At 32.9% G+C, this 27,786-nt stretch overlaps 2 long non-coding RNA genes across 2 annotated transcripts; one reads left to right on the forward strand and one right to left on the reverse strand.

Moving 5' to 3' along the window:
* The first annotated feature begins 20,748 nt into the window (after window positions 1-20,748).
* On the forward strand, window positions 20,749-26,215 carry LOC127723282 (uncharacterized). The gene is made up of 2 exons (XR_007991972.1): window positions 20,749-20,972; window positions 25,641-26,215. It is a non-coding gene; the product is annotated as an uncharacterized LOC127723282 (long non-coding RNA).
* Window positions 23,337-24,914, reverse strand: LOC127723281 (uncharacterized). The gene is made up of 2 exons (XR_007991971.1): window positions 24,503-24,914; window positions 23,337-23,423 (listed from the first exon to the last, which is right to left on the reverse strand). It is a non-coding gene; the product is annotated as an uncharacterized LOC127723281 (long non-coding RNA).
* Window positions 26,216-27,786: the final 1,571 nt, after the last annotated feature.

The raw sequence follows: 27,786 nt of genomic DNA on the forward strand, positions 1-27,786 counted from the left end.
TGTGTCTGAAACCGTCACATATAGATTGCTGTAAAATGTAAAAAGAAAAACTGTATATTGAATTTTGAGTAATGTGTTTTAATAAGGAAAAACAAGTACAGAAAATGTATGTGTAAATATAGATACAAATCATTGTAAATATTTGTTTGTGTAGTCCATCCCAAATGGAATTGAACAAAACATCGGATTCTCCTATGAACATCATATTTCTCACAGAACATCGTCTCTACCTCGAGCGACTTTATGTGGTTTATATACTCGCAAGTTTTATGTATTTTGTCTGACAAGGGCTAATGATTGGTAAAAATATAATAATGTCTCATGTCAAATGTCTAATGTTTATATCGTTTTGTTCCTGTTTACATTAAAAATTTTATATTCCAGCTCCCCCTGGATGTATTCTCTCTTCATTAACGGAGTGAAACCCGGACATACAGACCAAGGCCGGTATGCATAAAGCTACCTTAGTTAAGATTTGTTCCGAATGAACGGATTTTTCTACATGTTCTACAACAAATCAATACTTCGATTGGATTATAATAATAATAAATTTATTTATTAAAGTGTCACATATTGATTGCCATAAAACATATACAACATTTATAATACTTACTGCTGTTGTCTGTTCTATGGTCGGGTTGTTGTCTCTTTGACACATTCCCCATTTCTATTCTCAATTTTATTACACATAAAACAATCAATATCCAGCCATAAATACTGACTTATGAGACACTAACAGTACAAAACTTTATATAAATATAAATCAATTGTTTTGAAAACAATTGTTAAACGGTCTTTCCCCTCCGAAACATGATTAATTGGTTTTTTGGTTGGTTGGTTGGTTGGTTGGTCGATTGATTGATTGATTGATTGATTGATTGATTGATTGATTGATTGATTGATTGATTGATTGCACTTTCTCTGTGCGACGCAGCTAACTTAAATAACGCCTATATTCTGACCGAACGTGACTGCGTACTTATTCATCCCGCACAGTCAAACGGACGCCTGACATGTCCTCATAAAAATTGATCCTAGCATCATTCATTTATAAATTTTCTCTAGTTTCTATGTTACCTAGGACTTCCATTTGTCATCTATTTGTTGTGTATGCATTTTGATTGTATTTGTAGAAAAACGGAGTAAATTTTATCTTGGAAGTTTTATTTTCGTTATTTGGATATGGAATGTTTTATTCTAAATTTAGGTCCGCGCGCGAGATGGTGTTGTGAAGTCACGTGACCCTCGAATATATATGTCTGGAGTTTCTTTTCAGGGGAGACCGTTGAACAGAGCACATGTGTACTGATCGGACAAACATGATCACTATTGGTTTTATTATTTACAGGTCATTGATGACGGATCATGCATGCATCTTACGTACACATGTTTACGAGGGCACAGATTTGTATTTTAATGCATGATTAAAAAATTTGATTGTAGGATTTCAGCAATATTTACTATATTTCTACGTCATTGAATTTTATTTCTCAATCAAGCGGACCGCGTCTAACGGGAACATGAATTGGAGCCGATTTTTGCAGGAATGAATTTCTATTTAAGAATTTTGTCCATCAGAAGGATTGCATTTTTACAGTAAAATGTACAGGTCTGAACTTCAAGGCGAAAGGGGATTCCTCAAAGTAGAAGAAAAAAAAAAAAAAAAAAGGGGGGGGGGGAAGTTGGAGGATGGTGGACCTTGGTTGATAAATTAAGATAAGATGCATGTATACATCATGATAGCTGCAAAGTTTGAGGCTATAATTAGTTCATTTGGTTCATTTTACTATTTCAGTGGCATGGAACCCCTAAAACAATGACGCGTACCATTTTGACAAAAACTTTCCAGTTATATCATGTCGTGACTAACATTTTGGTCAATTTTTTTTATACGGCTTACGGTTTACGTGTTACAAAAACATAACGACGAATTAATTTGGTAAAGGCAGAAAACTCCTTTAAGATCTCACTGGATCGCTTCGATCCAAATTAGGCAAAAATTCCTGAGGATGTAACAAACAATTTAGAAAAAGATTTTGTCGATATCTTTTTTTGTTACGAAGGAGATGCACACAGATGATAAACAGTGAATAGGGAGATAATGGTTCGGCTTAGCAGGGTGAAATTTAAAAACTATACGATACAAAATGAGAAATATCTAAGCGACAGAAAAGTGGAAAGACCTAATAATGATCAAAGTAAAACAACTAAACATTACTCATTAAAAAAATGTGTTATACTTGTAAAAATTTCTTATATCAAAGTTATACAAAAGATATTTAAACATCTGAATATATAAAATATTTCTTGACTATGGCTAAAATGACGTATAACAAGCTTAAAAATTATTGCCTGTAATTAAAATTCTACTGATAAAAATATTTGCGTTAAAAAGTTATAAAGTCTGATTAAAATATATACTATGAAAATAACTTTCTTTGATAAAAAAACTTATATAATACTTTATACAAATAGTGTTGGATATTTGAACAGTTCATGATTTGTATACATTTAGCGTCCATATTGAGAATGTTAAAGTGATCAATATATTTAGAGCATTCTGAAAATAAATTATAACGAAAGTCACTACATTGGATATCGTAATTTTAACTTAAGCGGTTTGATGTATATCAGTCCAGCGGACGAAAAGGACAGTCTCTATATTCCCTTCGCTAATACATTGGACAGGGGATAATAAAACTGTATGAAATAAAATACCTTGATATGAGCAGGCACGTGAATCTCATGTTTTCTTTTAGTCTTCTCGTGTTCTGCTTTCCTATCCAAACTTTTCAACATTGATAGGCATTCTGTAATAAGGGCATTTTGTTTTACAAACTGTTCTTGGAGATGTAGTACACATAATCATCTTCTAGAGTGGGTGCAATGTCGTTCCCTCAAGATACTATGTCGTTCCCACAAGATATTATGTCGTTCCCTCAAGATATTATGTCGTTCCAACAAGATAGTTAGGGAACGACATAATATCTTGTAGGGACGACATATCATCTTGAGGAAACGACATTGCACCCATTCTAGAAGATGATTATGTGTATTCCACAAGTACATCGAGCTTTTTTGCACGAAATTGGGCCATACTAGTGTTTTTTACATTTGCTTAAAGCTGTACATACCTACAGAACATGCATCATTGGGGATTTACATCCAATGTAGGGAAATGAAACGAAAACTTCCTAGTAAATCTTAAACCAGCGGCTGTTCACCTTTATTTGCTTTTGAGATGCAAATTTATCGAACCCTTGACTGCTTGGGCTTCTTCCTTGCTGTGGGAACTCTGAAGACTGTGATGATTCCAGGTACAAATGCAAGCTGTTCTCGATCTCATCATCGAAAGACATCAAAGAGTTGAAAGTCGACATTTTGGGGTAGGTAAAAACGTAGTAAAGTAAGCTCTGCTAGCGAGGAAATTTTGAAAGATGTATACATGTGTATACTTTTCGACTCTTTATAGCCAACTTGTACATGCCACATGACCATACAAAGATTTGCAATTAACAGTGAACTTCGATGGCATCAAAGAATTTTAACTCTATATTTATAAGGGATCATAGATATTGTGTTTGACAGATAAACAAAAGCACGTTCCCTTTGTAGTCAGTTATACAATAGATAGTGAATAAGATGGAGAAAATAATGATTTGCAACAATTGTGATAATGGTTTAGAAAGGAACGTTCAAAACTAACATTGTGCAACTAATTTCCAGAAGAAAGTAAACAGTTAACATATTCAAAACTTTGATATCATTACACAAAATATATATTGTATGTGAGAAAACAAAAACAAAATTAAGATACCAATATAGCAGTTTACCAGTTAAATTAAATACTATTTCAAAAGCCTCTAGTCTTTATTATATATCGAGTCGATGAATAATACACATCTACATTTGGTATTTTAACACATTACCCCTTATCTATTAACAAATTACGATAACGTTTTCAAATTTATGTAATTTATTCAAATTTAGAGCAAGATGAATAATCAATACAGTTAAAATTTGAAAATATACATTGTTGAAATATTCATTTACCCCCCTATAAGCTATTTTGTACGAAAGCGAGATGATAATGGAATATATGAATGTGGTGCCGTATAGAATGCTCAGCGCAAATTAAAAAAATGTTTAATTATGTATTATCTTTATAAAGATTCTTATATACGCAAGAATTGGGGACAGTTTTTTTTCTATAAACTAAGACTGTATATATAATTTGGTTAGCAACGATGGTTTGTACTTCAATGTTATTTATGTGACCCGAAAAATGGCGTAGTAATGTTAAGGCGCAACTGAAATATAACCTTGTGGCACAAATGCAATGCGCTCGTTGAACTATGGGTGTCTTCTGTTTTTTGTTTTTATTTTTGTCGTTTGATTGCTATCTTATTGATTGTTCTTCACATCTATTATTTTAGGTACAAAATAAATATCAAGAAAAGATGTCGAGTCACAGTTAAATATCGTATTATAAATAACCGTGAGGCATATCAACTATTTGGCTACACACTACCACAGTATCAGCTAATTAAAATTCGCAGTTTGATAAGGACCAAAAGTTGAGTAAAGCAAACTTAAAGGTGAATGAGACATTCTAACTTCATTAATGGTCTTAAACTGGACCCCTTTTTGTTCACTTATTGCTACACTAACCTTCGGTGCGGAGATTTAGATGGAATAGCGGACCAGTTTAATATAGTCTAGGACAAACCTCAGATTTCATTCTAAACTTTAGGAGATATTAGATTACACAATTTATTGCGTGAACCCAGATTAAAAGTTGAAGTAGCTGGTGAACAATTTCATGTCCCACCGAAAGAGGAATCAGTTCAAGTTTCTGGGAATTCCGTCAATTTGTTTTCAAGGAGTCGAGGTAGTCATAAGCGAATTTAGTGAGTCTAGTTGACAGAGGTCTAGAGCATTTTTGACTACCACTTACTAAAACAATATTTTTCTTAAAATTAATATCCGTATAAAACAAACATACGATTGCAAAAACAAGATTTTCATACCGCGTACTGGACATGAGCTATAATGAATTGGCACTCTTATTCCTGCTTCCCTCTATCTGTCACACAATCGTATAAAACAAGAAATCAACAACTTCATAATATTTTGGCTAATTTACAAAAGGAAATTTATGAAATAAAAAAGTGAAAACTGTTTGAGCAAACTGATTTAAGTAAAAAGTTGAGGTTTAAAATTGTTTTACTCTAAAAGTCCGGGTTCTTTTAGTCTGTTGCCTAGGGTATAAATAAATTGAGATGAAGCATATTTCGAATATGATAGCCAATGATCAAACAATATAGACATTGAAGACACATTGGTGGCCTTCGGCTGTTGTCTGCTCTTTGGTCGGGTTGTGTCTCTTTGACATATTCCCCACTTCAATTCTCAATTTTAGGTGTAATTGATTTTCCAAAACGGTATTAGTTCGGAATTATCAAAAACAAATTAAGAATAATCAGGAGCCTGTAATTCGGTGGTTGTCGTTTGTTGATGTGTTACATTTTTTGTACATAAGTTGGGCCGTTAGTTTTCTCGTTTGAACTGTTTTACATTTGTCATTTCGGGGCCTTTTGTGGCTGACTATGCGGTATGGGCTTTGCTCATTGTTGAAGGCCGTACGGTGATCTATAGTTGTTGATTTCTGTGTCATTTGGTCTCTTGTGGAGAGTTGTCTCATCATACCACATCTTCTTTTTTTATAAGCTTAAGTTTTTGAACTATTTTTAAACAGGTAACAAACAAATAATCATGATTCATCTCATAAACTTCTTCAAATCAAAGATTAATTTTACATGTACATTTCGACTTTACCAGGAAGCCACCTCTAATTTCCAACATAGCACCTCATAATGGAACAAGCAGCGGTTACCTATTAAGCATGTTGTACAATATAATTTAAACATAGAGGTATGGTTTCGTTATCCTCATATGCTTATATGTACATGCATGCGAGTTAAGATAGATCTGAATTTTCATCAGATTACATGTTGTAATATTATCTATCGGATGAGAAAGAAATTATTTCTTTGACAAGAAAATTATACCCCACATAAAACAGCAGCTTCATTAAGAATCGATGTCAGTTTGTCTACATTTAATATTTTTGAAAAATGAGGTAAAATCATGCTGCTTTGTGTATAAATTATCTGATCGTGCATGCCAAAGAGGCATTTAGGTTCACGATTGCATTTCTTTTTTTTAAAGGAATCAATTTGATCATGTTAATTAATCCAATCAGTATATCACAACCGCTTGTTAACATCCCTGCTGTTAGAGGGAAAAACAGTCTGAAGACTGGTAATGAAATTTTTATCTGTAACCATGGTAATCGGATCATTGACCACAGATGAAAATAAACTAAAGCAAACACATGTATTGTTCGAATTTGTATAAGAACTCTCTTTTGGAGGTCGGTATAGAATGAAATTTGTTCCAGAATAACCGACATGTGTTTTTGGAATACAATAAGGATTCAGACAAAATTATATGATTTTAAGGAGAACTCATAATTGGTTACAGAAATTAATACATTTGTAACTGAACGTGACACCATAATATGATCCTGTGAAACTATCAAACTTTAAATATTGGAAGATATTTTTCTTTATATATTTTTTTATATTCCATACTTTTAAGAAAAAATGTGTGGTTCAGTAGACAGTTGTTATAAACATGCATTAGAACAATAATTTATTTATTTAATATTTAAGTGTCTAAAAAGGTCTCTTTTGATGAGTTTCAAGAATAAACTGGGCTAGGTATTAATACGGGAAGTTAGAAGATTAGCCATAAATGATATATGCAAGCTATGTCTAAACGACAGTTCTTGATAATTTGTCAATCCGTCACAAAATCATGAGGATTTCAGCGTCATGGAATAAATGACTTATAAAGTTATCTTGATTTCTTCGCCTGTGAATATATTATAAATTATATGTAAAACAAGTGCCATTTTCATTCAAAGAGTAGTTAAGGGTGGGAAGAACAGCACTTACATTAATACGTGTTAAATAAGAATCGTGTTTCTCTCGTAAATGCTTAAGTTGATGCAAGGATTTCTTACTAAAGGACAAAAACATTAAGATGTTTTCAAGTTACCCAAATTGATAAGTTAGTGATAAGGGGATGCAAAGAATTCCCTTAAATCCGTAAGAAATTAAAATGTCTTAAGGGCTGTCAATCATTCTAAGATCGATATAAGATTGCTTCTTGTTACACTCTTAGTCACTAGGACAGTCTTAAGATAATCTTGTGTGCTAAGAGGGCTTCTTGTTACCGGCCCCAGGCCCCTGAACTACCAACTAATCAACTATAACTTGATTTGTTAAAGAACCATGAATGGTTCGGCCGGAAACCATGGGCCGTGTCATCTAAATTGTCCTAAGATTTTTCTTAAAGTATATCTTAGGACAAATTATAGGACAGTCTTAGGACTGTCTTATAATATATCTCAGACTGTACATCGAAGGTATCCTAAGATAATCTTAACAAAGATGTCATATCGTAGTCTTAAGGTTTAAGGATAAAATCGTGCATTCTTGCTACAAATACATCGAAAGTTTTTTTTTATTGATAAATAAATGTTTGTAATCCGTCAACCTATGAAGATTTAGTTAGGAACAGGAATGGGGATTAGATAATTAAACAATTATACAATTTGCTAAATTAATATAGAAAATAACAGTAATTTATATAAATAAACTTATGACTTTCCTAAGACCATCATAAGACACATCTCGTGTAGTCCTAACTTTATGACAAACTTTAAGAGATGTCCTAAGTTTGGACCACTTTGTGAAACCCACTTATGACTAAAATATGTCGTAAGACTATCCTAGGACATGTCTTAGTCCTAAGACAGCTTCGTGAAACTGGTCCCAGGACATAAATTATTTATTTTGTATTGCTTTACCGTAACTCTACACAATGAGTAAGGAGAAAAATCCGAATGTTAAAGACAGTCACATAGAAGTTCAAATTCTACAAAATGCATTATTTTGTTTTATTGTAATTTTATTTTAACAAGAATATACAAAAATCTATAATGGTTATAAGTTAAGACATCATTAAGATATCCTAAAAGTTAGAATGGTCTTAAGACCATTCTAAGACAGCTTATTATTAGTCCTAAAGCTGGGATAAAAATAAAACATATCCTAAGATAAGATCTTTTCGATAACACGGCTAAGAGCAAAAAATTCTCCTAAGATGATCTTAGGACATATCTTAGTCCTAAGACACTTTCGATGACACGGCCCCATGTTTTTGCCCGCGAATGCTGTTGTCATTATGGAATTGCAATGCCGACTGCCAAAAAAACTTTAAAAAAAATATTTAAATTTTTTTTCTCGGGGGTAATCTCTTTTCATCAAAGAAGCTCTTGTCAATGTTTTAAATAATGCATGAAGGTTGACAAATTTATAGTTTTTAAATCTAAAAACCACAGACTATACGTAAATGTTAACTTCAAAATAAACTATGTCAACTTAGTGGTAAAATTACGGAAGAATGATGGATAAAAATTCACATACTTCACAAGGTACATGTATCTCATGATTATGAAGAAGCATATATGTAAAAGTTTTCTAAAATTCCATGAAGGTTTAAGAAAAATTACTAACGCTTTGAAGACTTTTCTATCATAAATTATAGCAGAGGCTGTATCTAAATGTTAACTCAAAAATAATATATTTATCAGTAAAAGACTAAAAAATTCAAAGAAAAACTTTTTTCTCGAGGTTCTATTTCTTGATCATGCCGAAAATTCTCACCTGCATGAGTTATGTTGCAGGCGAGACAAAACATATTTTCTAAATAGCATTTATGAAAAATGTAAAATGTAATTTTTTTCTTATTTTTTTTTTGTGAAAGACCTTACTGAAATTAATTCTTGTAAATTTTTTAAAACTCGTTATAGGATATATAGTTTTTGTAATATTCTTAAAATAAAAATAAGATACTCAAATAAAATACTCTTTTTGTATTTATGAATTGTAGCATTAAACCTATTAAACTTGAAAAACCTTGTATATTCAAAAGTCAGAAGACAGTTGGCCACTGTTTCTTGCCAATCCATTTTTTCTGTATTGAAATATTCATGTATTACAATAATCCACAAAACATAGCTGGTCATTTTCTTATTAGTCATCTGGGATATTATGGTCATAGGACATACATGTAGCTCCTGCTGCGAGTGCACATTTAAAAGACGTCGTGTGAGTCTTATGGTGTTATATGTCAATTTTTGATAAAAATAGAGGTAACTATGTATATATTTGAACTCCATGTGTTACTCTTCGTGTCCGTAAATTCAACTCCTACATAACTCTTTATATCTCTATCATATATTTACGATATATGATATTGTGACAAAAACAGTTTCTGGACATAATATGAAATATGCTCCCACTCGTCAAAAAGCTTCATTTTTCTACTCGAACTGATATTTTACATTTACGATAAACAGAAAACCTCAAAATCGGTACATGTAGAAGTAATACATTTTTTAGTATAGATTCCATCACTGCAACAAGTGTACTACGATATTTCTTCACTCGAAATTTTTAGATAATTAAAATTTAACTGTAGAGATGAGAAATATCGTAATACACGAGTTATAGTGGTGGAATCTGTTTCTCTAATGATTGTTATCCTTCCTTTTCAAAGATTTGCAGAAAGTTTTGTTCTTTATAGGTGACGTCATCAAGTATGGTAGAATTGTTTTAAGGACATCACAATAGGAAGTTCAGAAGAAATCAAGAAAATATAACGTCATAATCAAATATTGACCAATCATTTGCTGAGAACATACATGTATATTTCACTACTGATGAGGAATTTTATTATCCCTTTAATGAACAATGTACTTTTGAAATTACGCCAAAGTTTTTATCAAATGTACAATGTATAGAAGATAGTGAATAAATTTGTCTTTATTTTTCAGTGAGAATGTCAAAAAGATACCATGATCAGCCTGTTTCAACGGCTCATTTTGAATTTCAGAGGAAACGAGGAAAGAAGGAATGACCTGGTTGTAATGAAATATTTGGGAAGCGCCACTTCGAAAATCACCGGCTAAAATATTATACTAACAATATATGGCATTGCAGTAGTAAAATATCAACACTTCAAAAAAATTCCAACGACGACACTCTAGAACCAACAAGCCACGATTTGTCATCATCAGCGGATGAAAATGACCGACCGTTAATTTCCATTATAAAGACAAAAATAAAATGCAACTTGCAGGCGCTTCACCCTGGCTCAGAGGAATCCGACAGCAAAGAAGAGGAACTTTGGGACAATATAACGATAGCAGATATTGATTATGATTTCAGTACTAGAAACGAGGCACGCCAAGATCAGACTATACATGACAGTAGCTGCTCAATTATTCCATCTATTGTAATGTCTTTATGGGTTTTTTTTGTTCATGGCAGGCCTGTCACATTATTCTAGATGAAGCAATTCAGCGGTTGCTCTCTTTCTAATACGATTTTTTCAATGCTTTGTCTGCAGAAAATGTTGCAATTGCAACTATATCAACTGTATTTCCTGCCTCTGTATACAAGTTATATAGAGATATCGGTTTCAAGAAAGATAATTTCACAAAGTATGTCATCTGCAAGAAGTGTTACAAATTATATGATTACGAAGACTGTATTCAAATTATTGAGGGTCAACAGGTGTCTAAAACCTGTCAGAATATTCGCTTTCCAAATCATCCACAGATAGGAAGTAGAAAAGTATGTGGAGAACTACTTTTGAAAGTTGTTCAACTGCAAAGGAATAGAAAGCTGTATCCTTATAAAACATTTTGTTATAAGTCTTTGGAATCTTCAGTATCAAGTCTTGTTCATCTTCCAGAATTTGAAAAAGAACTGTGAAAAATGGAGATCAAGACGACAAGAAGATGGTTTGTTGGCAGATGTTTACGATGGAAGAATTTGGAAAGAGTTTCAAGGTACCGAGAAAAACCACTGTTTGTGTAGCGAGAGACATTATCGATTTATGATGAACTTGGATTGGTTCCAGCCTTATGAGCATGTCGAATATTCCGTTGGTGTGATCTATTCTGTAATTTTGAATTTACATAGAAACGAACGTTTTAAATTGAAAAATGTCTTCCTCATTAGCAATATACCGGACATAGCAAAATAACCAATAAAATTGAGAATGGAAATGGGGAATGTGTCAAAGAGACAACAACCCGACTATAGAAGTCTACATACATTCCTTGGGCCACTTATAGATAAACTGAAAAGTGTATGAACACATGGTTTTTCTTCGAATTCCTTTCAAAGTGAAAAGGACAAACACACTTTCAAGTTAGCATTGATGTGTGTCGGCTGCAATATTCCTGCTACAAGGAAACTCTGTGGATTTTTAGGCCATGGCGCTACTTTAGGATGCTCTAAATGCATGAAAACGTTTCCTGGCGATATCGGTAAGAAAATATAATTATGGTGGTTTCGACGTTGAAAATTGGATACCCTGGAAATGATTTCGACAGCGACAGTTTGTTCATGTCATACGATGTGCAAACACCCAAACAGAAAAGGACAGACTAGAAAGCAAATACGGTCTCAGATATTCTCCCCTTTGGAATTTTGGATTATTTTGATCCAATTATGATGTCTTTTATAGATCCGATGCATAATCTTTACCAGGGAACAGCAAAGAAATTGATTAAAATTTGGTTGAAATTGAAAATTTTGCTATCAGAAGACTTGAAAACGGTCCAAGAAAGGGTCGATTCTGTGAACGCTGCCAGCAACATCGGTGCCATACCACGAAAAAATATCGTCCTCTTTCGGGGGATTTACTGCAGAGCAATGGAACAACTGGACAAATATTTTTTCCATATTTTCATTAAAAGATGTCTTACCTAATAAAGATTTGAATATTTGGCAAAATTTGTACTTGCAAGTCATACAATCGCTTCTAAGTTTGTTACGGAAGCTGATATAAGGCAATATGAGGATAGCATCCTATAGTTGAAGCTGAGTATGGCCAGGAAAGAGTTACACCAAACATTCATTTGCACTATCATTTGAGCGATTGCATTAGAGATTATGGTCCCGTGTATTCCTTTTGGCTCTTTACAATGTAGCTTCGAAAGATATAATGGTCACCTTGGTTCACTGCCGAAAAACAATCGATTGGTTGAATTGCAGATGATGCGACGGTTGAATCGGGATTCATTTTTATCTGTACAACTACCAGAAAAATTCGAAAGTACTTTATTTAAGCACTTTCACTTTCAACAGATGGATACTCTTAGAGCAGTAGCAGCCATAGCTGATGAAGAGGTCAGACATCTTCTTTATTTAGCAAGGCGAAGTGTCCCTATTTGTAACCAGGACTGGTCCCGCATTGGTGATATCAATACTCAAAAGAATCACGACACTGTCTTACGCATGACGAACACCGTATTATGTCTCGTACCTACAGAGTCATGTAGCCAGATATGTCGGATGATGTTATTCCCGAATCTTGTAGAAAATGCACAGCTGTTAGATTAGGCAATGAAATATTGGATCATGGGACTCCCGACACAAGCGTTCCTCATTTATAATGGCATATTGGCATACTAAAGACGGGGAAATAATTACAAAGACCGGCACTGGGGATCTTACACCCGGAATTATCCAGACTTACTACTTGCATAATCTTTTGGTTAGAGGTGACAACAACATTCACTTATTTGCAAAGGTTAAGTGATTACATTCTCTGCCAGCAAGATATTGATATCACTGTGGGAGACCAGTAGAAGTGTGGAGCCAAGATATGTTTGACATTTTTGGGCCATCAGCATTTATACCCGTTTCAAGAATTTATTGTAAATTTGTACGAGCGGATGGTGAGCTTTCTGCTAAGAAAGTTTCCTTTATTTGTCCATTGAATACCGGAACAAATATATATAACATTATCTTTGATTAATATCATGTACATATGTACATATTCTAGTATATAATATGGGTTTGCACTTATTGAAAACAGAATGATTCTAGGTTTAATATTAAGAAACAGTACATTATATTTCGCAAATAAAGACATAGTAGACATAGTAGAACGCCATGCATTTAGTGTCTGAGCAGAAATTTGATGAACCAAGGGTATGTCAAAGAACGTCTCGTAACTGATACGGTTTAATTTAAAACTGAATAAGATTTCAATAAAAAAAAACACCAAAAAAACAGGGACGGATTTTTAGACTTGGAGGGGAGGGTTGCACATTGTATTTATAGAAGTGTACAAGCCAAAACAAAATAATTGATTAATACAGGCGGGGTTTAGGCCGACATTTAAAACTACGTAAATTTTACTATAATCACTTGTGGTAAAAGTCAAATGAAATGTAATTATTAGGACCCAACGATTAGGATGCCTCCGGGTCCATGCTGTTTTATTTTTGAAGTTCAGTCTATTCGTTCACAGCTATTTGAGAGCGAATATCGCCTACATAGTGGTCTGAAATCTATCGTTGTTTCTAAGCATCACGTAAAGGTGTGCATGCATTGATTTGTTCTTGAATGTTCGTAAAGATTGTGTGTCAGACTAGGACAATAAAGGAAGTCTAAAAAAATAAAATGAATTATAAGATTTATTGTTTGTTAAATTAAGACATTCGTGCATAGGAAGTAGGATTTGGACTGGATTGATATTTAACACATGGCAATCATTAAGTATCATTTAATAAAATATTGTACAAAACTTTTAAATTATTGTTTAGCATACGCGGTTAACCTTTGTAAATGAATTTGAACACTGTCTTCAACTTTTACACATGTAATCAGGACCCTCCAAACAGAATTTTCTGATTTAGGGTTTTCAAAAAAAAAATCCAAACAGCAAACATGAAATGCCTATATGGCTAATCCAGTGAACCCCCTGCAATTTTTAGAATAAAAAATCAAGAGGGGAGACTTTTTTTCTATGGGTTGAAGATTAACTTCGTGTTCGGAAGCGGATACATGTACCATGTGTACTGTATGTATCATTTCCTACATATAATTCATTTCTAAATAATCAAGTAGCACATGGATCGGCTTGGGATATGAGATATTGAAGTACTTCGTTTTCAAAACATTTTGTGCTAGACTTACTTACTTTTATTTTTTTAACAAATGCACAATTTATTTTTTGTTGTTTTTCTTTGTCACAAACTCACATTCGTGTGTGTATATATATATATATATAGTTGAAAAAAATCCGTGAATGCAAAAACATGTATTTTGTCAGAAAATCTATTTGCCTTTTCTAATATTTTTACTACTTTCGAAATGAATTATTCCTTTTATCAACATCTATATACATGTACATGTAATATTTTGAAAAGTATAAAAGTCTTCATGAAATAGGTTACTGAAGAATTGTGTAGCATAATATAATCGTAAAGATTCATTTAAAAAAAATATATATTTATTTTCTTTATTTCTAAACCATTTTTGTATCTATGTATATATTTATAATTGATAGATGGGTGTATGGATGGATGGATGTGTAGTTACTGAAGTTTTAACTATTTCATTTCATCATCTTTGTATGTTTCTTGTGTTTATCATAGACATTTTGTTACCAATGTATATACTGTAAGTACACTAATTTGAAATTGGCACACCAGGTCTCTACAAAGAACGCATACCAATTAAAATCAAACAGCACATGTCCATGACTATTTGATTATTATAGAAGAATTATTCCTATCTAGTATTTCTTTGTGTCCGATTGATCTGATGTCGATAAGCGAGAAGCTGGATATTATGCAAGATATTCTGTTTAAGATCTTCAAATACTTTGTTTCACTTTTAAAAGATGGCTTTTACACATTCTTACAAATTTGCTAAACCATACCGGATGGATGCTACACGACTGGAAATTTAAAGAACAGACATCTGTGTAAGAATAGTGTGAGAGAGTTATTTGCACTTGGTTAATGTATTCTCAGTCCGTGATGCGGTTCGATAAAATTGTTACCATTATTTATTTTGCTCTCCGGTCAAATCATGTCATTTCGCAGCCTCCAATGGCTGCGACAAGATGGGTGTCGTCAGGATAGGTACGATTAAAGGAATCAGTTAGGAACTAGACGATTCCCATTAGTATAGGTGAGTTGTATAATAGTTGTTGCTTTATGATAAATGTATGTTGTAGTCTGTAGAATAATTCATAATCAGGAATAGCTGGAACGGAACGAAACGTGTTGCTACGATGACCCGGAAACCGAAGGTAGAAAATTAAAAAAAATCTAGAGACGATCGTTCTGAGTGTGCCACCTACACATTCAAAATTGTACACAACCACGGTATCCCCTATCTATCTAATGTATTTTCATAATTATGTGATATAGGGCAATAAAAGGTAGCAGTTTTTTGTGTCTTGTTGTTGTAAAAGCATTTTCAGGGGAGATAATGTTATTTTTACGGGTGTGTTTGATTACGTTTATTATACTGTAACATTATATAATACACGCTCATGAAGTCGCTAAAAAGCGCTTATCACACAAATGAACTCAATGTTAATTATTCTATTTACCGGGTTATTGGTTCTTTATCCTAACTTAATGTTCTGTGGTGTATATTATAAAAAAAGGGGGGTGGGGTGCTTTAGAAAACACCGGAATACCTTAATAATCCTACAGTACCTGCAATTGTTTAACAGAACAAGAGAGATGTATCGTATTCTAAACCTATTTTTTCTCACACATTCGTTAAATTTGTTGAAAATATAGTCAAATGTTAAGTATGAATATCCATCCCCCTTTTTCAATTCATTATTTAAAAAGACAGCTCTAAAGAATATGCAATAACCTAACATTGATAATGTAGCTAACAATGAATTCAATACATTTTCCCAACAAGTAAAGACCAATGAAAACATTTGATATCATTTGAAAAACTTGGACAATTAAGTAAGATATGTGGTTTCATAGATATTAATGATAATTCAACATTTTCGATATATCTTTAATTCATATATTTATCTTACCTCCTATGCATTTCTAGGAATATAATTGGTTAAAAACCGTGTATATTCCATATTAGGTTAGTAGGGAGGCGGGGCTTATTTCATACACGATTAGTAGTGGTGTTACGTCCCTTTATAAAAACAAAACGGTACTGAGAAAATATCTTGAAGGTTTCAACAGATGAAGAAATTGATGATGAAGATTGAAATAAATTCATAAAACACATTTAAACCTAACAAGTTGTTATTGTTGGCATCTGTTTTTGTAGGATCAAAGGAAGTAGTTTCTTAATGCTAACGGTATTGAAGACTTGCTCATTTTGATAGGTCACTAGTCTAAATTTCACACGTTAAGATAGTCGGTAAAATAAATTCGTTACATAGTGTGCTAGTGACCTAATAGGTATATATGGGGTCAGTAAATTCCATATGGGGATTCGAGCTTCGCTATCACCCTATATGGAATTTACTGACCCCATATATACCGTATTAGGTCACTAGCACACTATGTAACTAATAATATCATGACATGTATATATCTCGTGATGCATCTGATGTATACATCCAGTAGCAGATCCGGAGTAAAGTGCTGTGTTCAGACCCGTTGGTATGAGGAACATGTGGTTGGAACCCCCTCTTTAATTGCTTGTTTATTTTTTATTTATTTTTTTTGCAGTAATGCTCGAAAAGGAAGATAGACAGTAATTTTATCATGACGTTATGCAGATGGTTTCCGAACAGATTCCTTAACATCACGATTTTGAAAGCACGTTAAAATATTGTGTGGAAGTTCTACTATATCTGATAGTCAGATGTCTTGGAATTATTCTCAAGTACATATGCCGATCAAACGCATGGAACAGAGGGGAAATGCTTTTAAGTGGTGCATGCTAATCTGAGATTCCAATTTGAACTATGGAAGAAACAATATTTATGAATAAAATTATCCCACAATAGTAACTGTCTTTTTTTTCTTCATGCAGAATTTGTCAAACGTATCCATAACAGAACAGTCTCCTTCATACATTTGTAATACTGATGGTATTTTCAGATGCATGCACAGTTGTTTTTCTTCTGCTTCACATATTTATTAGTTTCTAACACAAGCTTTAATGTGATTTAATTGCTGAGATGATATAGCAGTGCCATTGGTTTCCCCTCTCTCTTTGTTCCAAGGACTTGATCATCTGAACTCATCTGCTATCTTTTTTAAAACCAGCATCAACATAAATTTTAAATAAAACAGGTTGTACATTCTTCAAAATATGTGTAGTACGTGAAATATGAAGACACTCGTGTACTAGTTGTAAAAGTGAGCATGTATGAGAAAAACTGAAATTATAGTGAGCCACTGTGACAGTATAAGATAAAAAACTAATATTAGCGAGTCATTATGTGAAGAACTTTAATATTCTTGAACCTGTTTCTGAGTTGTGAAGAACTAACACACAACTAACATTAGGACAGTTATTTAAGTAAAGCACTATAATACAAGCGAGTCCTTATGCGAAGAAATAACTTAGTAAAGATCTCGTATGCACGACTCTAAATGTCTCACAACTTCACGACTGTGGGTAAACTATTAAAAAAAGTAAAAGATATGAATAATAAATCTTATGAATAATATTCGCGATCAAAGAAAGAAATATTACATCATGTCGGCGACAATTGTAAGATGCTATACGATCGAGAAAAAATATAACGAAAATATAACCCAAAAGAAATCACTGAAACATCTGCAATCCGAATTAAAAAGACGCAAACACATCACAAGAAAAAACAAGATCACACCATCTCGGCGGGAAACTGTCTACTTTTAAAACGTTGTACGATCGAAACATATGACAAAAAAAAAAATTTTGTTTGATCGAACACAAACATAACCAAAACATGACACCAAAGAATTAGGACGCAAACTAAGTTACATGAAATTACAAGATCAATGTTAGATGTATCAAACAAAATTCTGAAAGTACAATTGGTTAACACAAACAATAAAAATACAACGATATAAATCTATGCTACCCCTAGTCCTATAATACAAGACTTCGAAGGTTCATATACATTCAAAGTTTTTCATCGGATTTTTTTTACTATCAATGTTGAACCTCAAAGAATTCGAAGGTTCATATCATTTACATTAAACGTTTTTTATCGGATATTGTTCTTACTATCAATGTTGAATTCGAGGTTCAACATTGATATTAAAGAATCTCCAATAAAAAACGTTGAATGTAATTGATGTGAACCTTCGATGTCTTATATTAATTTATAGGACTTTGCTACCCCAAGAACTCAACTTGACAATGGTCAACCAATCCGGGTTACCGCGTAACTAAGGTGAAACTCAATGTGTAACAAAACTTTTTACATGATACAGAAAATATGACTGTCAGAGTAATTGTACTTTTTTAAGTAAAAACACATATCAAACATGCAAATATTTTTTTTAAATAATACTTTTAATCACTAAAAAGTCATGTGATGTTACATTTTTAGGACGGGGTGTGTTCGATGCGTTAATCAACAAGGAAACCCCGCCTTATAACATCCAACTTTGATATTTCGTACAAATGTAAAATGTTGGTGTGCCACTTTGGGAATGGTCTTAACCGATTGATAATACATTTCTCAATATTTGTAATTTTTCACAGTTTTTTTTTATGTCGGGCAAAAATAAGTAGCAGTTGACGTAACAGCTGGACTTCTAGTAGTTTTAAAAACGATTGTTATCAAGTTGCATTGTTAACAGTTGTACAATATGAAAATGGATCAACGTGAATGCAAATATTTATAATGTTTTGACGGAAAGTAACTTTTGTGACATCTTTGCAACCGTATACTAAGTTTATTTCACTTTTCTACCTTCTAAACACAAGAGTTCCAATTCTTTTGTTCTATTTAAACCGCATACCGGACTGTTCTGTGACACGAAGCGTGATAAGCATAGCAAAGAATGGATGGAATGTATATGAACATTGCGACTGTATTTATTTATATATTAATAATTGATAAAGGAATATATGATCTGGTAATTAAATGAAAAATGGTTTGCTTGTCCTTTTCATTGTTTAATACGTTAATACGTGGAAACTGAGATAATTGATATGTGTTAATAAGACAGTAACCCAACGACAAAAAAAAAGAATTATGTAATTTTCAACTACTGACGTTTGTCAAGATCTAAATGTTCCACAGTTCATAAAAGTTGTTAATATACATATATGTAAAACAAAAGCAACCAAAAACACTAAATTCTAGAAATAACAAAACCAAGTTAAGATATGAAATAACAAATTTGAAGATCCCGAAGTTTGGTAGGCACATAAATATATATCAATATATATATAAATATATATATACAGCACAAACAACATTTTCCAAAAGACCAAAAAAGTGAAAAAGTATATTTTAACAAAACGCATTTGACTAACAGGTCGAACAACAAATGTTCTTAAACCTTGCTGTTTGCCATTGGCGATTGCCAAATAAACGGATCACCGATGTAATAAATGGATCTTTTTTATGAATTTGATACTAAACAGAAAACAATGAACTTGCGGAAAAGATGGTATATCGCAAAAAAAAAAAGGTGCACAGGTTTTTGTACACTATATCCGGATTTCGACAATTAATGTCTCTTCAGTGATGTTAGCAATCGAAACGGTATTTTGAAAGCCATACAATTTACCTCAATTCGGGATAGATTCTTGAATTTATCCGCAAGTTTATTGTTTTCTGTTTAGTATTAAATTTATAATTAAGATCCATTTATTACATCGGTGATCCGTTTATTTGGCAATCGCCAATGTCAGTCAGCAGGGTTAAAGAACATTTGTTGTTCGACCTGTTAGTCAAATGCGTTTTGTTAAAATATACTTTTTCACTTTTTTGGTCTTTTGGAAAATGTTGTTTGTGCTGTGTTTAGACCCCTCCAACAAGAAATTTGTTTTGCATGCACACGTATAAAAATTGCGGTTTTTATCCAATGCAACCATATGTTTGAACGTTGTTTTCAATTTAGACTTGTATATATATACATATATATAGCAAAAGTAAATAAATACGGTGTACAAAATGTATATATTAAAACTAAAAATTCGCAGACTACATTTCACATAAAATAATAACAGTTCGTTAAAATATTGTCATAAAATATAATGACAATATTTTAACGAAATGTTATTATTTGATGTGAAATGTAGTCTGCGAAATTTTAATTTTAATATATATATATATATATGGTGGGACTACAACTTATTTTTTTAGTCTAAACCCCTACCTTGCCTCGACTATTAATAAATATACAATATTAGTATAGTGTAGAAAAATATAGAAAATATTTGTATGAGGCTGAGAAACAAGGGAAAATGCGAGGCTTTGCCGAGCTATTTTTCCCTTGTTTTGCGCCGAGTACAAATATTTTCTATATTTTTCTACACTATATTAATATTGTTTTTATCCTGTAATTTTGTTTATTTTGGGATTTTTAAGCAATTCAACTATTTTTAAAATTGTAAATAGTTGTTCCCCCAATTGGGGCCATTTTGCGTAGTGAATATTTCCTTCTAGTGTTTACCTGTGCAATAATGACGTGCCACGTTGCAAATAGTTTTCATACAGTGGTGAAATGAATAAAATTGATGAAGAACGAGTATTTTTATTCAATATGAGTCGATAAATGTAGGTTTTTATGTCAAATAAACGTACTTGTAACAATTGAAACAGTAACATATTTGTTTTGATCGAAATCGATAAGTTCAACTATTGAGCGGGCTTTTCACTGTGTGGATGTGTGTACACATTAAGTGTGCCAACATGGAGCGTTGCACCGTAAAACATAGATTGAATTTGGTTGGACATGTTTGTCTGAGAGCAGAAAGAAGTCGACAAATTATCATGATCAGACTGACAGACAGCGGGAGCGGAGATAGTTGACGTTGCCACGGGTCCAGTAACTGTTGATGTCCTTCTAGGTAAGTTTGATTGTTCAGTTTGTGGTGTGTATGGCACAACCACCATGTTTTCATCTGTTGTTGTATTACTGAGAATATTTGAGATATTCTTTTGCTGCTTTTCAGAAATAGTGCTGTAATTGTTAACAGAGGCAACATTCTTGTGTCCTGAAATTTGCATTATATCTGTTCCCTGGATATTATTTTCCCTTAGCTTTTGCACGAGATACTTTCTAGCACTATGATTTGTGAGCCGTTTGTTTTTGTCTAGATCCCGCCTTTCTTTCATAGTTTTCACCATTGATCCTAGTTTTCTTTCCCCAAGCTTTTGTCTTAAAAACCAGATGTCAGACCTCTTGTCTTCAAGTGGAATGGTGCGTGTGGCCAAATAAAAGGGAGATTCTGGTGTACTAAACCCAATTGGTCTCTTTGCGGCATACAAAGTATAGAAATCAAGTGGGTTACGGTCTCCTTGGCTTTGATATATTATAGGCGAAATCTCCCGTACATCTGATATGTTTTCTCCAGTCCTTGTTTTTGTCTGTCTTTCGTTTAACTCCAAATATTGGGAACCATCTGTGGATGTATTCAAGGTTACATCACCCCATCTGAAAAATTATAACGCTAATTCTTATTTTATCCTGTAATTGGCCTTCTATTGTACAAATAACAGGTGTACAAATAAATTTTTGCTTTATTTGTATAGTATGCAAATTATGCATTAGGCCCCGCCTACTTGTTACCGGAACTATTTTTTCATCATCTTAACCTTGCGTGACCCTGCTTGACAACTATGTAAACAAAACGCCGCTATCGTTGACTGGTACGGAACATTTTTTTTCATTGCAAAACGTTCTGACTCAGGAACCAGTATAATAATGTCGTAAACAATGAATAAAATAAATAAACAAACATTTTTTTTAATTGTATTATTCTTATCCTATAAAAAAAAAATGTGGTTGAACAGATGCATTTTATAAAAAAGGGGGGTCTCCTTTAATTGCTTGCTGCAAAAATATTTCGTCTGCAATTAAATTCGTCTGCTAAAACCAAACATGTCCTCTGATTCTGAAGAAAATAATATGGAAATGTCTCAGTTTAGATTAATTTGGTCACCTTATGCTGAATTAACTGAAGATGATTTGATGGACAGAGACCTGCAGGACACCATCACCCAGTAAGATAGGCCAAATGAACAAGATTTGACAGAAAATCCTAACCCCACAAATCAAGTTCAGGAGGAAAGTCATTCTGAAAATTTAGAAAATGCATCTGTAAATCCACATTTTGACGCCCAATATATGGACATGACAGAACATGATATTGAACAATTTATTGAAGGCCAACAAAATAAAAACACTTTAACAAAAACAGTACGAGATATTGCCCTACTGAACAAATTTCTGAAAGCCAAAAATGAAAACAGAGAATTACAGACTATTCCACCAGTGGAATTGGACCCTTTGCTGGCCAACTACTTATTAACTCTTCGTAAAAAAGATGGAGGGGAATATGAACCATCCACCTTGAGATCAATAGTCAGTAGTATTGACAGGAAACTAAAAAGACACAAATATGGCCATTCAATTGCTGGATCAACCACACACCAAGATGAGGCTTTTAGACTAACCAGGGAATCCTTCAAAGCAAAGCAGAAGGTACTTAAACAGAAAGGCAAAGGAAACAAGCCCCTACGATCACAGCAAATTACGGACGATGGAATTAACATTCTTTATGAAAGAAATGTCTTGGGTGACAGCTGTCCTGATGCCCTTCTACGGACTATCTGGCTGAACAACTGTGTTCATTTTGGACTTCGTGGTGTACAAGAACACTATACACTAAGGTTTGTGACATATGTCGAGCAATTTTTCATAAATGTATAATGCACATAATAAACAATCAATATATTTAATATTTGATTTAATACATGTACTTGATAAAAAAAATATTAACAGCAACAACACTTTGCAAATAAACCTTCATCTGATTATTTTGCAGTCATTTAAAAAAATCTTTAACATATATGTATTGTACAATCGACTCCCTCCTGTATGTATTATTCCACTATTTATCATCCGATCATACAAGTAATTATTCATTATCATCCTACCTTTATTTAACATTCACATGTGTATCATGTGTATAAATGTTAGCTTCCAAATGGCATATAAATTTGCCGTATGAATTTGTATAGTATTGTCCATATATCACGTAACATGTAGATCTTTTTCTGATTCGCTGTCCTTTGAATATATGAAACGAAAACATACAATCCATCCATCATTCAGGGAATAGATTAATCACACAAGCACATATTCATTATAGTGGAACATTGATATTCTTCTCTTCTACACTAAAATTCCTAATCCTGCTTGTTGAGCATAATATGGCTCGCTTTCTATATATTTAGTACACTATAAAATGTATAATCCAAGTGATATTATTTGCACTGCCATCGTCACACCAAATCTGAAAAAAATGAATGCTTGTAAATAAATTTGAACATGAAAAACATAATATATTATTTATTCTCCATACACATTGTAACACGAGGCAAACAAGTGACACTTCTATATATCTGACTTTAAAATTGCTAAAACAGAAGATATTTATCATGTTTATATGTAATATAAGTACAGTTAGTTGTCCAAACATGAATCATTTATTTTGTATGAGCTATATAGAAATATTGAAAATGAAATGTATAGGTTGCTGATAATTTATACTGTTTAATTGCAATTTCAAATAAATTACATATTTTCAACAGCAAAAATATATTATAGGTCGAAGGACGGCCTTCAACACGGAGCCTTGGCTCACGTACACCAAACAGCAAGCTATAAAGGGCCCAACAAATTACAATTACTAGTGTAAAACAATTCAAACTGTAACAGATACACAGTCAACCCCTAAAAATTTTAACAAATAAATATAATAAGAATTAGCGTTATAATTTTTCAGATGGGGTGATGTAACCTTGAATACATCCACAGATGGTTCCCAATATTTGGAGTTAAACGAAAGACAGACAAAATCAAGGACTGGAGAAAACATATCAGATGTACGGGAGATTTCGCCTAAAATATATCAAAGCCAAGGAGACCGTAACCCACTTGATTTCTATACTTTGTATGCCGCAAAGAGACCAATTGGGTTTAGTACACCAGAATCTCCCTTTTATTTGGCAACACGCACCATTCCACTTGAAGACAAGAGGTCTGACATCTGGTTTTTAAGACAAAAGCTTGGGGAAAGAAAACTAGGATCAATGGTGAAAACTATGAAAGAAAGGGGGGATCTAGACAAAAACAAACGGCTCACAAATCATAGTGCTAGAAAGTATCTCGTGCAAAAGCTAAGGGAAAATAATATCTAGGGAACAGATATAATGCAAATTTCAGGACACAAGAATGTTGCCTCTGTTAACAATTACAGCACTATTTCTGAAAAGCAGCAAAAGAATATCTCAAATATTCTCAGTAATACAACAACAGATGAAAACATGGTGGTTGTGCCATACACACCACAAACTGAACAATCAAACTTACCTAGAAGGACATCAACAGTTACTGGACCCGTGGCAACGTCAACTATCTCCGCTCCCGCTGTCTGTCAGTCTGATCATGATAATTTGTCGACTTCTTTCTGCTCTCAGACAAACATGTCCAACCAAATTCAATCTATGTTTTACGGTGCAACGCTCCATGTTGGCACACTTAATGTGTACACACATCCACACAGTGAAAAGCCCGCTCAATAGTTGAACTTATCGATTTCGATCAAAACAAATGTGTTACTGTTTCAATTGTTACAAGTACGTTTATTTGACATAAAAACCTACATTTATCGACTCATATTGAATAAAAATACTCGTTCTTCATCAATTTTATTCATTTCACCACTGTATGAAAACTATTTGCAACGTGGCACGTCATTATTGCACAGGTAAACACTAGAAGGAAATATTCACTACGCAAAATGGCCCCAATTGGGGGAACAACTATTTACAATTTTAAAAATAGTTGAATTGCTTAAAAATCCCCAAATAAACAAAATTACAGGATAAAAACAATATTAATATAGTGTAGAAAAATATAGAAAATATTTGTACTCGGCGCAAAACAAGGGAAAAATAGCTCGGCAAAGCCTCGCATTTTCCCTTGTTTCTCAGCCTCATACAAATATTTTCTATATTTTTCTACACTATACTAATATTGTATATATATTTATTTGTTAAAATTTTTAGGGGTTGACTGTGTATCTGTTACAGTTTGAATTGTTTTACACTAGTAATTGTAATTTGTTGGGCCCTTTATAGCTTGCTGTTTGGTGTATGTGAGCCAAGGCTCCGTGTTGAAGGCCGTCCTTCGACCTATAATATATTTTTGCTGTTGAAAATATGTAATTTATTTGAAATTGCAATTAAACAGTATAAATTATCAGCAACCTATACATTTCATTTTCAATATTTCTATATAGCTCATACAAAATAAATGATTCATGTTTGGACAACTAACTTTACTTATATTACATATAAACATGATAAATATCTTCTGTTTTAGCAATTTTAAAGTCAGATATATAGAAGTGTCACGTGTTTGCCTCGTGTTACAATGTGTATGGAGAATAAATAATATATTATGTTTTTCATGTTCAAATTTATTTACAAGCATTCATTTTTTTCAGATTTGGTGTGACGATGGCAGTGCAAATAATATCACTTGGATTATACATTTTATAGTGTACTAAATATATAGAAAGCGAGCCATATTATGCTCAACAAGCAGGATTAGGAATTTTAGTGTAGAAGAGAAGAATATCAATGTTCCACTATAATGAATATGTGCTTGTGTGATTAATCTATTCCCTGAATGATGGATGGATTGTATGTTTTCGTTTCATATATTCAAAGGACAGCGAATCAGAAAAAGATCTACATGTTACGTGATATATGGACAATACTATACAAATTCATACGGCAAATTTATATGCCATTTGGAAGCTAACATTTATACACATGATACACATGTGAATGTTAAATAAAGGTAGGATGATAATGAATAATTACTTGTATGATCGGATGATAAATAGTGGAATAATACATACAGGAGGGAGTCGATTGTACAATACATATATGTTAAAGATTTTTTTAAATGACTGCAAAATAATCAGATGAAGGTTTATTTGCAAAGTGTTGTTGCTGTTAATATTTTTTTTATCAAGTACATGTATTAAATCAAATATTAAATATATTGATTGTTTATTATGTGCATTATACATTTATGAAAAATTGCTCGACATATGTCACAAACCTTAGTGTATAGTGTTCTTGTACACCACGAAGTCCAAAATGAACACAGTTGTTCAGCCAGATAGTCCGTAGAAGGGCATCAGGACAGCTGTCACCCAAGACATTTCTTTCATAAAGAATGTTAATTTCATCGTCCGTAATTTGCTGTGATCGTAGGGGCTTGTTTCCTTTGCCTTTCTGTTTAAGTACCTTCTGCTTTGCTTTGAAGGATTCCCTGGTTAGTCTAAAAGCCTCATCTTGGTGTGTGGTTGATCCAGCAATTGAATGGCCATATTTGTGTCTTTTTAGTTTCCTGTCAATACTACTGACTATTGATCTCAAGGTGGATGGCTCATATTCCCCTCCATCTTTTTTAAGAAGAGTTAATAAGTAGTTGGCCAGCAAAGGGTCCAATTCCACTGGTGGAATAGTCTGTAATTCTCTGTTTTCATTTTTGGCTTTCAGAAATTTGTTCAGTAGGGCAATATCTCGTACTGTTTTTGTTAAAGTGTTTTTATTTTGTTGGCCTTCAATAAATTGTTCAATATCATGTTCTGTCATGTCCATATATTGGGCGTCAAAATGTGGATTTACAGATGCATTTTCTAAATTTTCAGAATGACTTTCCTCCTGAACTTGATTTGTGGGGTTAGGATTTTCTGTCAAATCTTGTTCATTTGGCCTATCTAACTGGGTGATGGTGTCCTGCAGGTCTCTGTCCATCAAATCATCTTCAGTTAATTCAGCATAAGGTGACCAAATTAATCTAAACTGAGGCATTTCCATATTATTTTCTTCAGAATCAGAGGACATGTTTGGTTTTAGCAGACGAATTTAATTGCAGACGAAATATTTTTGCAGCAAGCAATTAAAGGAGACCCCCCTTTTTTACAAAATGCATCTGTTCAACCACATTTTGTTTTCATGGGATAAGAATAATACAATTAAAAAAAATGTTTGTTTATTTATTTTATTCATTGTTTACGACATTATTATACTGGTTCCTGAGTCAGAACGTTTTGCAATGAAAAAAAAATGTTCCGTACCAGTCAATGATAGCGGCGTTTTGTTTACATAGTTGTCAAGCAGGGTCACGCAAGGTTAAGATGATGAAAAAATAGTTCCGGTAACAAGTAGGCGGGGCCTAATGCATAATTTGCATACTATACAAATAAAGCAAAAATTTATTTGTACACCTGTTATTTGTACAATAGAAGGCCAATTACAGGATAAAGCTTTATGTCTGTCTTATGTCTTGTGTCCTTTTTTTTAATCTCGGTCAGTATACAAACAAAAGAAAAAAACACAAATCATCAACAAGTTTGACCAAAATAAAGAATACAGCTGGTAGTATCTACAAACCAGCTCAATGTATACTCAACCTGCCGAAATGCAATCATATCGTACTACACTTAACTTAGAAGAATTTGAATTGTGTTGCGACTAAAGCACACTTATTGTGAGAACTTGCATCCAAAATAAATGTGTGCGATACTGGGAGTTGATAATATTATGAAAAAAAACCCAAGATATAATCAGAGG

This window comes from Mytilus californianus, unplaced genomic scaffold (assembly GCF_021869535.1).
Source record: "Mytilus californianus isolate M0D057914Y unplaced genomic scaffold, xbMytCali1.0.p SCAF_13, whole genome shotgun sequence".
NCBI classification, from domain to species: Eukaryota; Metazoa; Mollusca; class Bivalvia; order Mytilida; family Mytilidae; genus Mytilus; species Mytilus californianus.